Source organism: Chenopodium album, chromosome 5 (genome assembly GCF_948465745.1).
Source record: "Chenopodium album chromosome 5, dcCheAlbu1.1, whole genome shotgun sequence".
Lineage (NCBI taxonomy): Eukaryota > Viridiplantae > Streptophyta > Magnoliopsida > Caryophyllales > Amaranthaceae > Chenopodium > Chenopodium album.
In genome coordinates, this window is record NC_137838.1 from 59,337,444 (window position 1) to 59,352,560 (window position 15,117).

Sequence of the window (15,117 nt, forward strand, 5' to 3'; positions counted from 1 at the left end):
GTTATCTGCTTGGATTCCCAGCTCAGGTGTACTGTTTCTTGAGAGTGACAGTTCAGACAATGATTGGTATTTAATTATGGTTATGTCATAAGGTTGTAAGAATCAGATCTTACCCCAGAAATGAGGGAATGTTCCCTATTTATAGGGTCCTAGGAATGTGTGCCCTTCCTAGGGTTTTGTGCCCTTGGGAAGGGCACGCCGTTTTTGCAGGCCCCTTGGGATTTGGGCCTTGAAAGCCTCCATTTCTAGGGGGCCATTATCTGCCTGCCACGTGTCGCCATCTGGAAGGTCCAAAGTGGCGCCCCTTCCAGTGACACATGGCGGGCTCTTATTGGGCCAGCTAGATAGGGTAAAAATACCCAAATCATTTGCTCCTCACAAGGGACACGCGCTTGCCACGTGTCTCCTGTGACAGATGTCGATATCCATAGGGCCGGATTCAAAATTTTACTGTTTGGAGGGAATAATTAGGGTTTTACCCGCTATAAATAGGAAGGTTTGACCCCCCCCTTGGATTCACACCTTTGCGAATCTTTGGAGAAACTCTGGACTTTTTGACTCTCAAAGACTTTCAAAGACTTTAAAGGACTTGACTTTTCCAAGAATCCGACACTCGGCTTACTATACGTCTGTTTTTCAGCAAACTAAGCGCCTCTCAGTACCTTCTCCTAAGGTAACCGCCTGTTCTCTTATTTTACTTTACATTTTTTCTTTGTTTTTGAAAAATGGTTTCCGAACGCACGCGGCATGACATAGGATAGTGATCAGCCGGTCACCGGGGACGGCTGAATCTAGAACTAGCGGTGCCGAATGCTTGGCCAACGATCCTGCTTTGCAAACTTCCCCGAATCCGACCGTTTCTGTGTCTATGCAGGACACTATGGCTAGAACGAAAAGAATTTCAAGAAAGTATAACTCCGATGGTACATACCATTCGGATGGGTCGACTGTTTATTTAGACGGCTCTGTAAGGGCGCATGTTGACGAGGTGTTTGAAAACCCTCCAAGTCCTTCCTCTGACCTTCCTCCAACCCCCACCTACTACCATTCGTCCACCTCAAGTGGGACTCCTAGTGATGGAATCCTGATGGAGGTGGATGATCAATACTGACCCGGGCCTTCTGGACAGGCGCCGGAAGAGAGTTTGGGGGATGACCCTGCCAGTACCAGTCGGCAGTCCCCCACCTCTGTTGAAAGCTCTGGTGACGAGTCGTCCTCTTCATCTTCTGAGAATGCCTCCATCACTTCTGATGAGGCAAGAACCAAAATAAGCACTGCTAGGGAGTCCTTGTGAGTGGAAATGGGAGAGGGTTGGGCAAAGCCGAGTGCTTCTCGGCACTTGGACAGAGCTCCCTACTATCATCATGTTCTGCCCCTCAGGTCGTTTTAGGTCATGGCTTTTCTTTGTCGGTCCCCAAGAAGGACGACACCATCACTTGGCCGAGCTTGGGTAGTTATAGGGACCAAGCATTCAGCTGCTATGAGGCGGTCTTCCAAGCTGGCCTCGGCTTCCCTCTCCATCCGGCCGTGGAGTGGATTTTCGACGGATACCAACTGGGTATCTGGCAACTTGTGCCCAACTCCTGGATCAACATTATTGGGTACGTTGCCACTTGCGAGATGCTGCAGGTGGAACCTAGTTTTGAGGCATTCGCCCATATGCACTATCTCAGCCGGGCGCCAGCTAAGGGAGGGGACGACTGGTACACCTTGTCCACTTACAAGGGGTACATGATGGAATTCAGAAAGGAGAATAAGTGGAAGGATTGGAGAACAAAGTTCACATAGTCCATTCCTCCAACAGCCGACTGAACCTGAAGTACAGTCGGTGGAACAAGGATCCGCCCCTCCTCGCTGGAAAAAGTGCCCTGCCGCCTCTCCCTAGGAGGGCTAGGAGGAGATTTTTGACCAAGGGTTGTTCCGAGTGTCCGTCAGGACCAACGAACAGGGGGACAAAGAGGTCGTCCCTCAAAGCTAAATCCCTCAATACAAATGGTTTGGATTTGACTATCATGTCATCAATGTACGCCTCCATATTCCTCCCAATTTGATTAATGAAGACCGTATTAATCATTCGTTGGAATGTAGCACGCGCAATCTTTAAACCAAACGGCATCACAGTATAACAGAACAATCCGTGATCAGTGACGAATGTCATCTTTTCTTGATCTTTTTTCCACAGGGAGATCTGGTGGAAGCCTGAATAGGCGTCCATGAAACTCATCAGGGCATGTCCGGCTGTTGAATCGACCAGACTGTCGATCTTTGGCAGTGGATAACTATCCCCACCTTAGCCGTCCGCTCTGGCCGACTGTCGTCTAGAGGGATGTCAATGTGATCACCAGTAGGCTAGGACGGAGGTCGTCTGACCGTTCCCCGGTCAGTGATTGCTACTGCTTTTCTTTTTTACCACCACCAGCTGATCAATTTTTCTCTTTTTAGCAGCTGGTGGAGCCGCCTGATCTTCCTTGATATCATCAAGGTCAATTGTTTGTTTACCCTAGATGGCTGCTGCGGCCGCGGGCTTGACGTCCGAGAGATAACACTCCCGAGCCGTCTTTTGGTCATCGTTAAGGGAACCGACTGTTCCATCATCCTTCTCATACTTGATTAGCATGAAGGAAGTAATGATGACGGCCTTGCACTCGTTCAGAGTGGGTCGGCCAAAGATGAGGTTATAGGCAGTGAGCTCTTCAACCACTAGGAAACGGATGGTCAGATGCATACCACTTCCCTTCTTTCCTAGGCGGACGGGCAAATAAATCCGTCTGACTGGGTGCACAAGTCCTCTCCCCAACCCTACAAGGGTGTAGGAGACCTCCATCATGCTATTCGTTTGTACTTGAGGTTGGATAAGTATTTGAGGCTGATGAGGTCAGAGGAGCTGCCTATGTCAATCAAAATCCGACCAACCAGTTGGTTGGCCACTTTGCATTCAATGACCACAGGGTCATCATGCGGCCGACGGACTTTGCCTCTGTCCTTTTCGGTGATGATGACTTCAGGGAAGGCGGATGTGCTTGTCGCCTCCCCCTCTTCAACAGAATTGACCATCTTTTTCAAATGGTCCTTGGTGCCCCGAATTGTCGGGCCACCTCCAACGAATCCTCCTGCTATTGTATATACTGGATCCTCATCCGTATCGTTACTATCAGTAGGCTGGGGAGTCTTTTTCTTGGACTGCCCCGGATTCGCTTTGGAAGTCACTTTGGACTTAACATAGGACTTCAGCTGTCTTTTGACGGCCAGACGGTCAAGCTCCCTCCTGAGACTGAAATAGTCGTTTGTGTCATGGCCGACATCCTCATGGAAGTGGCAGTGTTGTTTTAATTTCGATTTTCAGCGGAACCTTTCATATGAGTCGGCTTCTCAAGAGTCAGCCGATCCTTGATCTCCAAGAGGATGGAGCAGCAGTCCTTGTGGAATTCATACATTGGAATGTACGGTTTCCAAACTTTCTTCTTTTTCTGGGCCGGCTGATCGGAGTTATCAACGGCCCAGACCTGTTTTTTCTTTTTGCTCTCTTCTGGCTTAGGAGCCGAATGAGCAGGCCGACTCTCCTTCTGTCGGTTGGACTTCTTTGATTAGCCTAAACCAATTTATTAATTATCTTATTAAGCGTGATTTCAAATACAAATTCCCTTTAACAAGCATAAAAAGCGTGATCAAGCAATAAAAATAAAATATATCAAGCAACATGATTAATAATAATAATAACAATATTAACAATAATCATGTTAAGGCATAATAAAGCTTAAATATAATAGCAAGATCCTAGGCATGATACTAAAAAGATATTAGAATATTAGAAAAGAGTAAAGGCACCCTAAACACGATACTAGAAAGCATTAAAAACATCCTAACATGATACTAGGAATTAATCAAATCTAAACATGTTTTCTACATTGAAAGAGAGTGACAAGATTACATACTTTGAAACCTCGTACCTCTTTCTAATAACAAAATGCACAAGTTAGTAAACTTCAATGAAAATATAAAATTAAAGAATTAAATTAGAATAAAATTAAATAAAGTTTTGACTAGATTTGGACCAAACCCTTAGAAAATATTAAACCTTGCACGTCTAGGGCGAAGGAAACTTCGAACTTGGCTAGATGATTCTAAATCTTGTGTATGCGGAATTGTGTTTACAAGGTTGGTTTAGAAAGAGAGAGAGAAAGAAAGCATATATTGCTCAAGAGAGAGAATAGAGAGAATTGAGTGATTGTTGATGAATGAAAACGGAGTTTTGAGACCCTATTTATAAGGAAAATAATCCGGAAAATTATAGAATTTGATAAGCAATAAAACTACACGCTGTCGCCAGAAATACACGCTGTCGCGAGGCGACAAGGTCTGTCGCCAAGCGACAGACTTGTCGTTTGGCGACAGTCTGACTTGCACGCGCTTTTCCACGCGGAATCCGATCTTTAATCAAATTGATCTACGGAATCCGTACAGAAGATAAAACGTATCTTTAAAATAATAATATAATAAAAAAATAATAATATTTTATTCCGAATAAAAATCCATCTTAAAATAATTATTAAATCTAATAATATTAGAATTAAAAGGAACCTTCTAGAAACTTCTAGAAAGTTATAATTAATCCCAATAATTTTAGGAATAATAATTAACATTGGGCCCTCCTCTAGATCATTGGGCCGTATGTAAATAATTAACCTGGCCCAGTTTAGTATTTTGGCCATAACTTCCTCAATAGTCATCGAAATTGGGCTTATAATATATCGTTGGAAAGGTCTCTTCGATCCCCATCCAACTACACTATTATTGGACCCTTATTACGGAACAAACTAAACTGGTTTGGATATTTTTAATAAATAGAGTTATTTTCAAAAACAGAGAGAAGAGAATTTTAAATAAAACTAAACCGCAACACTTGACTTTTCCACACTTTCACCTCATTCAATTATGGTTCGACGTGAAAGGTATTCATCACTGGGTTTGGTTTTGGGGAGACACAAATGGGTGTCTAGAGAATCCCCCACTTTGACTGAGTTTGGAGAAACTTAGGTTTCGAAAACAAAAGTCAAAGTATCGATAGGGACGGAGAATGATTCAGGACGTTCTGCAATACTAAATCATTCTTATAACGCCGATACCTGCAAAACAATGTTAGTTAAAACAGATAAAAGAGTTAAGAAACGCGTATCTTGCACCGTCGAGCACACGTCTTTGTAGGTAACCATTTTGTTGTTGCATTTTATCTGACGACCTTCTACAAGCTAGAGAACGCCATCTTTGAAGGTAACATTGCGTCGTCATATTCAATATTTCTTGGTGACAATCCTCCACAGTATCTTGGGAACATCGTCGAAAATAACTGTACGTCGTCATCTTCAGGGTTGTGGCAGTACGTCGCCACGGCAGTGCGTCGCCGCTATAGACAATCTCTTTTTTATCTTGAGGGTTACTTTACTTTAATTATCCTTGATATTGCTATTGATGCTTCGGGTGATGAAAATCCTCTTTTCTTCAGGAACAGTTGTCAACACATCTTTTGTATGACAATCCGATTTAGGGAAAGTTGTCCATGCTTCGTAACAATCCATCCTTGGAAATGTTGCCACGATGAAGCGACAATTCGTATCTCGGAATTTTGCCAAAATCCAATTTTTGGGAAAAGTTGTCAATGTTTCGTAACAATCTGTCATAAGAACCTTGCTTCGATCGACAATCCACGTCTTGGAACATAACTCTTGAAAACGATCCACCTTGATAATTTGCCAATGCTATGCGACAATCCTCTTAGGAAAATATTGCCACTATTGACAATCCTCGTCTTGGAACATTTGCAAAGAAGAGACAATCGACAATCCACTTCGGGAAAATTTTCCAAACAGGAATGAATGACAATCCACGTTGAGGAACCTTTGCCGGAATTTATGATGAAGAGAAGCCTACGACAATCTTTTGGGAAATTTTTCCATAGGGAACTAGGTATATGACAATCCAATCTCGAAAAAAATTGCCAAGGTTTTGATGAATACATGACAATCCGAAATTGGAAAAATTTGCCAAACAGGGAAGGAGCACGACAATCCATACTTGGAAACTTTGCCAAAGGTGACATACCAATCTTGGAAAAATTGTCGTGGAAGAAGATACGCGACAATCCATATTTGGGAATATTGTTAGTTGGGGATGACAATCCAATCTTGGAACATTTGTTGTATAAGTGATGTGCTTTCTTTTGAATTGATGCTTTGGTGCTTGTGATGAGCCAATAATTAGGCGCTTTAAGCTAAGTGAGACGATCTTTAATTTTGTCAGGTCAATCACTTATTGCGATTGTAATCGAGCCGACTACTTAATAACGTCAAATTGCTTATAGGGGCTAACTGGCGTACCAAGGAACCCAAAATTGCTGAATAACATTCGCATAATTTAATATGGGGGGGCCACACATTCTGTCTCTGAACTGGCGTATGCCAGAAATTCTTGTCGCTGCGATATCACTCTGTCGCCAGGCGACAAATTTTGTCGCCAAACGACAGTCTTGTTGTCTTGCGCTGGAGTTCTTAATTGCTGGAATGTACCTGCCTTTATATTTTGGACTATAGGACTTTGCTCATCTTTAATATTTTTTAGTTATCTCAGGGTTGACCTAAGGCTTAGTGTTGCTTGACTCATTGTATCGCTATGACTTGACTCAAAGCATTTGACACATGTATTAGACTCCACTCGATGTGATATGACACGACATGATTCAATGTACATGACTCGTTAGTAAAGTGCGACTCAAAAATGCAAAAAAGCAAAAAAAATTTCCGTCATTTTTGTGGAGGGTACCGACTTTCTCCCGAAAAAGAAAGACGCGAAAAAGAATCGAAGTGTTTAATGGTGCATGTCGAATGAGCTTAGTCAAGTATATGCATTCGATACTGTCCCTCAAGGTGCAAGGATTAATTCATCCTAAACTATTTTAGTTGACTCGATTATGAAAGTATTTAGGTAACTTAGGCACGGAGGCTAAATACTTCATACTTCCTGATGCAATGGTGATTATGAGTGATGAGTGATGTTGATATGACAAAGCATGCTTCAACGTTATGTTAAGAATTCATGACAAAGGGTTCCTAATTGGAAGTCTATTTGGTCATGTATCTGTGATGTGTATGAAAGTGACACTAAAGTTAGGCTGCAAAGGCTAAGTGTATGGAAAAGTATTATTTGATAAGAGTCAAGTAATGATGACTCTTTGGCTAGGTAGGCTAATGATGTAAGGATCAAGCCCCCAAGTCTAGCTCTAAGTAAATAGGGATGAGCATAGGAGATCCCTTGATATGATCACGGTGTAAGTGTGAATATGAATGCATTTTTATTACGGCCGCACCCCAATGTGAGGTTGCCTACGTATCCGTTAGGAATCAGGCCAAACGTAGCTCTAGCCGAACCTCGCACAAGTGTATGTATACCTCAATAAGGTCTTTTTAAGGGTTGTAACGTGGTTAGGCTAAAGGTTAGAGAAGAAGGAGATAAAGGCTCAAGACCCTAGATAAGCCCCCAAGGTGTGCAAACTTGCTTTTGAATCTTTTTTATTTTTATGCTTGAGTTTTCTCACTTTTGAGCTTTCTTTCTTTTTTTTATTTTTTTTTATTTTTTCTCTCTATTTATTTTTCTTATGCATTTTTATTTTGATAAGTTTGGGCGATCCCGATCATGAGGTCTATCACTCACTTGGCATTCATGTTTCTCAGGCACGGTACCGAGCACTCGATAAGAGACGCAATCTGAGACGTGTTCTTATCAAAGATATTTTTATATCAAAGACATTGGAATACTTGCCCTTTTGTACACTTTTATTATTTTTATATTTTTATTTTATTCTTTTGAGATCACTCAAGCTTTTGTATTTAGAACATGCATAAGTTGCACACCATCCCATCCCAAGGTTAGGTAGATATGGGTTGAAAAATGAAAGGTCTATCGTTAGACGAGGCTCAAAGTGTTTTATCAAAAAATATTGTATATTTGAAGTATAAAAGGTGAAAATGATAAGATATGGCTACAAGAGGTGCCTCAAATCATTGGTATACCTTGTTCTTAATTCGGCGTTTTTTTTTTTTGAATAATGCAATGCAATGATCATATGCAAGAAAGTAAAATGCTCATTTTATTAAAAGGAAAGAGTAAATGAAAGTCCTACAAAGTACAAACTAGGGGAAAATGAAAGGTGCCTATGCTAGACTTATTGGGGAAAAGAATAAAAAAGAAATAGAAAAAGAGGTCATGGAATCTTGTCGTTGAAGTTCGCCTTGTGTCGTTGGCTTTATCATCACCCAGTCTTCTGGTTAGCTGAAGGTAATGGGATCTTGTTTGCTTCTATGAGATCTTGAATGAGATTTTGAAATATGTAACATTCATCTGTGGTATGACCATTTCCTTGATGATACTTGCAATAAGAATTGGGATTCCACCTCGAAGATCGCTTTTCTGGCGTTGGATCTTCAGTAGGACCAATGGGTTTGATTAACCCTTGACCATAGAGACGATCGAAAGCAACATCATAGGCCATTCCAATGGGTGTGAGCTCTCTTTTGGGTTTCTTCTTAGATCCTTGATTATCCATGGCTAAGACATCGTTATGATCAAAGGTACCAACATTGTTACTAGAGTGGGCGTTTTCGGAAGAAGAAGGATTGTCGCTCTTCTTTCCTCTCCAGCCACTGTAGTTACCATTGTTAGTAGCTTTTTGCTTTGCAAGGTCATCTTCGATGTCTATACCTATGTCATAGACGGCTTTGAAGGTATTCAAGTTATGTTGATATTTCAAATGCTTTGAATACTTTTCTTGTAAACTCTTGATAAACAACCTCAAAACTCCTTCTTAGTAGGGACTTCAATCATATTAGCAGAAGTTTCCCTCCACTTGTTGAAGAAGGAAGTGAAACCTTCGTTTTCTTTTTGTTTTAGCATTTCAAGCTGTCTATGGTCAGTTTCAACTTGAATGTTACATTTATATCTATCGATGAAAGCGTTTTTTATTTCTTCCCAATTAGAGGTCTTCTCCTTGTCAAGAGAAAAGTACCATTGTTGACACACAAATTCTAAAGATAAAGAGAACACAGAATGAAATGCTTTCTTGTCTATCCCCTTAATATTCATTATGGTTTCAAAAGCTCTTAAATGAAAATAAGGGTTGTCCATAGGCTTGAATTTAGGGATGTCATTGGCATTGAACTTCTGCGGAAGAAGATCCTTGTCCACCAAGACCCCTTGTGAACTAATGCCCTTGAACCTATAATCATTAGATAGTTTGTTCAAACTTTCCTGGATAAGGTTCATTTGTTATTGTTTTGCAGGGTCATTAACTTGAAGAGTTAAACCCTTTAATATCTCAGTCAGGTTAGCTACCTCTCCCCTAACTTCATTGAGTTCTTCTTGACTTGCATTATCTTCTTAACTTTCCTTTCCCTACCGATTGGTTTGTCAAAAAGTGCTACTTGAACGAAAGTGTTATCCTTGATTAATCGCCCTTTTCTCCTTGACCAAGTACTGTGAAAAGGGGAATTAGGGGTAAGTTTTATACTAATTATTTTAACTCAAGCTTTATTCAACATGCAATAGATGGAAAAAGATTACGGAAGAATGAGAAGAATGATATGCATGGGGAAAGAATGTAGTGAGTGGGAAGATGATGGAGATGGAGAAATATGGAAGAATTAGGAATAGAATGGACCCCCAACTCAAATGACGGAAAAACGACTCATGCATGAACCTAAGACATGGTCATGGTGACATATACAAAGTGTGTGCTAAGACTAGTGAGTGTAAGTGGCATGTTAAGACTTGTGTCATGACCATGTGGCTAGACTATGTGACTAGACTCAAGCAAAGACTAAGGTTAAGACCTCACGTATGTGCACTAAACTGGACAGGCTGTAGTATTTCAGTCATAACTTTTGATCTGTGACCCTGATTGGGACGAAACCAACGCCAAATTAAAGATAAAACTCGGGGCTACAGCTCCATAGGTTTTCCTACTCGTAGTTCTTCCTAGAACTCTTGCTATTACCAAAACAAATTGACGCTTGTGCAGTATACGGGAATAAAAATCCGGGTTGACTTAAAGGAACTATAACTCGACTTAAGGGAATTTTATTAGTTCAAATTAATTAATTAATTAATTAAACAAATTCCTTTAGTAATTAATTAGTTTATTAAGACTTATTTACAAGCACAAGTCAAACCAAACGGTTAGTTTAGTCACATAAAGCTATGCACAAGCAAGAGATGCACGAGTAGTCAAGTAGTCACAATATGATGCAATGAGTTTGCAACCTAACCATGGCTCTAGTTCTCTAAAGTTCAAGGATATAGGTTAGTCAAAAAGGGTCCATGGTTATGAGTCCTGATGCATCGCGCGGAAGCCTAACCTTGAAAGGTTGGCGCGTATGGATGGGACCCCACAAGTTAAAAACTTGCTTCCACGGTTTGGTGGATTCACAAACTCGCATGTACCCGTCGTTGCCAGGAGCGTTCGATTGGGTAGATGGAGCGTGAACCCCCAGAGGGTTATAGCCATATGTAGAACACATATGGGTTTCAGAAAAGTGAGAAAAAACTCAATCAGGAAGTAGAATCGAGCCAATAGTACTAGAAATGGTCAAAACAAGAAGGCAGAGTTCTGGCTCGGTATTGGAAGAACTTGGCGCAAGACTACAGGAACTGTCGCCGCAAAAGAACCTCTGTCGCCAAGTGACAGAACTGTCGCCAGGCGACAAAAGCTCTTTACAGGCGACGGTCTCTGTTTTCTAGACGCTAGTTCCTACATGCCTCAGTAGGTATCTGTGTTCTTAGAATTTTCCAGATTTCGCAGTATTATTTCGATTCTAGTTGTGAAAGAAATTTCTCAAATTTCCTACGTGTAAAATCCTATGTTTTTGACTCATTTTGGATGGACTATCCAATGAGGACCTTTTTATGCATATGACAATAATGTTAATCAAAATTACGCACATGAAATACTTAGAATTTTTAGAGTGTCATCCGCTCATTCTAAATCATTGCCAAAATAAATTTCAGGAATTAAAATAGAAATCCTCCCCATTTGAGTCGCCAAAAAACTGTGGGGAATATTTCAAGCATCATAACCCCAAGCTTGAACCCCACTTTGATCATACACTTAAGTATGGTGGTGTTCCAAAGGGAAAGAAAAGAGAGCAAAAGATTCGCCAACAAGTTTTAGGAACTTGTAAACCCAAAACGATCCAGGAGATCGTCAACTCCATAAGGTCTTGAACCAAATAGGGTTCGGGGATGAGGGTACGAATCCAATCTACAAAATAAGGGACCCGCCCTATAAAATAGGCCTCTACTTTGTTCTGCTCGTATTCATGTGCGCTTTCTGACTAACATGCAAACATTAGATTTACCCTAAACCTGTTTATCTATGTTGGTTGAATATTAATGCACAAATAAAGCTATTATTGGCGATCACATGAATTAAAATCACATTAGCCTAAACCAATTTATTAATTATCTTATTAAGCGTGATTTCAAGTACAAATTCCCTTTAACAAGCATAAAAGGCGTGATCAAGAAATAACAATAAAATATATCAAGCAACATGATTAATAATAATAATAACAATATTAACAATAATCATGTTAAGGCATAATAAAGCTTAAATATAATAGCAAGATCCTAGGCATGATACTAAAAAGATATTAGAATATTAGAAAAGAGTAAAGGCACCCTAAACACGATACTAGAAAGCATTAAAAACATCATAACATGATACTAGGAATTAATCAAATCTAAACATGCTTTCTACATTGAAAGAGAGTGACAAGATTACATACTTTGAAGCCTCGTACCTCTTTCTAATAACAAAATACACAAGTTAGTAAAATTCAATGAAACTATAAAATTAAAGAATTAAATTAGAATAAAATTAAATAAATTTTTGACTAGATTTGGACCAAACCCTCAGAAAATATTAAACCTTGCACGTCTAGGGCGAAGGCAACTTCGAACTTGGCTAGATGATTCTAAATCTTGTGTATGCGGAATTGTGTTTAAAAGTCTGGTTTAGAAAGAGAGAGAGAAAGAAAGCATATATTGCTCAAGAGAGAGAATAGAGAGAATTGGGTGATTGTTGATGAATGAAAACGGAGTTTTGAGACCCTATTTATAAGGAAAATAATCCAGAAAAGTATAGAATTTGATAAGGAATAAAACTACACGCTATCGCGAGGCGACAAGGTCTGTCGCCAAGCGACAGACTTGTCGTTTGGCGACAGTCTGACTTGCACGCGCTTTTCCACGCGGAATCCGATCTTTAATCAAATTGGTCTACGGAATCCGTACAGAAGATAAAACGTATCTTTAAAATAATAATATAATAATAAAATAATAATATTTTATTCTGAATAAAAATCCATCTTAAAATAATTATTAAATCTAATAATATTAGAATTAAAAGGAACCTTCTAGAAACTTCTAGAAAGTTATAATTAATCCCAATAATTTTAGGAATAATAATTAACATTGGGCCCTCCACTAGATCATTGGGCCGTATGTAAATAATTAACCGGGCCCAGTTTAGTATTTTGGCCATAACTTCCTCAATATTCATCGGAATTGAGCTTATAATATATCGTTGGAAAGGTATCTTCGAACCCCATCCAACTACTCTATTATTGGAACCTTATTATGGACCAAACTAAAATGGTTTGGCTATTTTTAATAAATAGAGTTATTTTCAAAAATAGAGAGAAGAGAATTTTAAATAAAACTAAACCGCAACACTTGACTTTTCCAAACTTTCACCTCATTCAATTATGGTTCGACGTGAAAGGTATTCATCACTGGGTTTGGTTTTGGGGAGACACAAATGGGTGTCTACACTAATAAATAATATGAAGGGGTAATTTATGGTTATTGATTGTTTATGCTTAATTAATTTCCTATTGATTGATTTAATGCTATGCAATTAGATTAGGCCTGGTTTAATTGTATGAGTTTGGCAATATTGATTAGAGATTCGAGAGATGAGAATTAATGTTTAGGCTTAGTTTCAATACGCAGACTAATTTATAAATGGTTAAGTCGAGATTCGAGAGATGAGATTTAATACCGGTAAATTAACTCTGTGATTGTAATACGCAGCGAAAGCCGTTTATGATCTGATTAATTGATGCATTGATTGTTGATTATTATGTGTTACCCTGGAATATTGTTTCTTAGTCAACCTATGCCCTAGGCTTTTATTATTTGATTTCTCCTTGAATTATTCCTTTACTCATATTCTTCGTAGTATAGACTTTAATCATAACAACATTGGTTACCCTGATAATTTAGATTATAATAATTAATTAGGAGTAAAAAGACTTGTTTCCCTGTGGATTCGACCCTTCTTCCCTATCTGCATTAGTTAGAGGACTTAGGTAATTCTTTTGATTAGGGGATACGACTTTACCCTGTCAATCTGGAAGGTCCAAGGTGGCGCCCTTTCTAGTGACACATGGCGGGCTCTGATTGGGCCAGCTGGCTAGTGTAAAAATACCCTAATCAATAGGTCCCGACCATGTGAAGGTCGCGGAGAGCAGGCAGATAGTAGAGGAGTACTCGACTACCCATGTTAGGAGAAAAGCTCCCTGATAGCAAAATAAGAACAAAGATGCGCACCCGCTGCTCTAGGGTGGTCGCACCGTCCTGGAAAGCCGCTGCAAGAGTAGACTAGCGGATACATGGAGAACTGAGTCGCGTCGCTACGGTTGAATCTCCAAAGTAATTGCCCGAAACGAAAATTGAAGCAAAAAATACTGTAAAACTCATGGCAAGAATTGTAATCCTGCCACGTGTCTTCATGACTTGATAAATGATATGGGGGGTCATGTCGTATTAAAAACGATTATCTATGTTTCCTCATAGAATATTTATGTTCATAAATTATAAAATTTTAATAGGAATTATATGTATACTTCAATATAATCTCATTTTTTCATTTACTCATTCATAATTCATATAGGTTATATGTATTTAAAATATTTAACACATAGCAATTTCAAAACCACAACATGTGTTTATCTTAAATATTTTTTTAATAGTAGATAAAATTTCCTTTAACAAATAAAACAAACTAATATGAAGTATACAATTTAGGTTACTGCATATTTCTTAATGTATTTTTGATAATTTTCAATAATATTTACAAAAAGAATGATTTTGTAAAAATTATAAACAACCAATAGATTTCACTTTAATTTATTATACTCCCTCTGTTTTTTTTTATATGCATTAGTTTGACCGGCACATTTGCCGAGACACCACTTTGACCGTTAATATCTTTAATTGTGTATTAGTAAAAATTGTGACAAAATTATATTATGAAACTAGACATTATGACAAATCTAATGATATATTATATAATAACATTTATTTATTTTTTAGAGGTGAAAAAATTAAGTCAACCATGGTATATGAATAGTGTAATTGTCAAAGTGATGCATGTAAAAAAAAAACGAAGGGAGTAATTTCTTATAGGAAAAATATTGTGTAGAACGGACTCACATGAGTGCAATTATACAAACCGAAAAAGGAAAAAAACATTTAATTGTTTGAAATTAGATAATAATGGTCAGATATAAGATTATAAGTGTCAGAAATTAGATAATAATGGTCAGTTAATTATTAGATTTCTTTTGTTTGATAACAAGTTATATTGGTCAGGTATTAGATTTCTTTTGTTTGATAATAGGTTATATTGGTCAGGTATTAGATTTCTTTTGTTTGATAATATGTTAGTATGGTCCTTATTAGATTTATTTTGTTTGATAACAGATTCAATTGGTCAGGTATTAGCTTCTTTTTGTTTTATTATAGATAATATTGGTTAGGTATTAGCCAGAATATCATAAATTCAAAGAGAACCTCTTCAACTCTCTCTTCATAAAACGGCAGAATTCCAGCAAGAATTACATACAAAAAGACACAAGCATTCCACACATCCACCTTCTAATCATCATAACCATTTCCTGTGCCACGTAATACGGTGTTCCGACCACCTCATTCATTCTCTCACCTTCGTTGACAAACCCAGTCGACCCGAAATCGTAGAGTGACCTGATTTGTAACCGGGTCGAATAG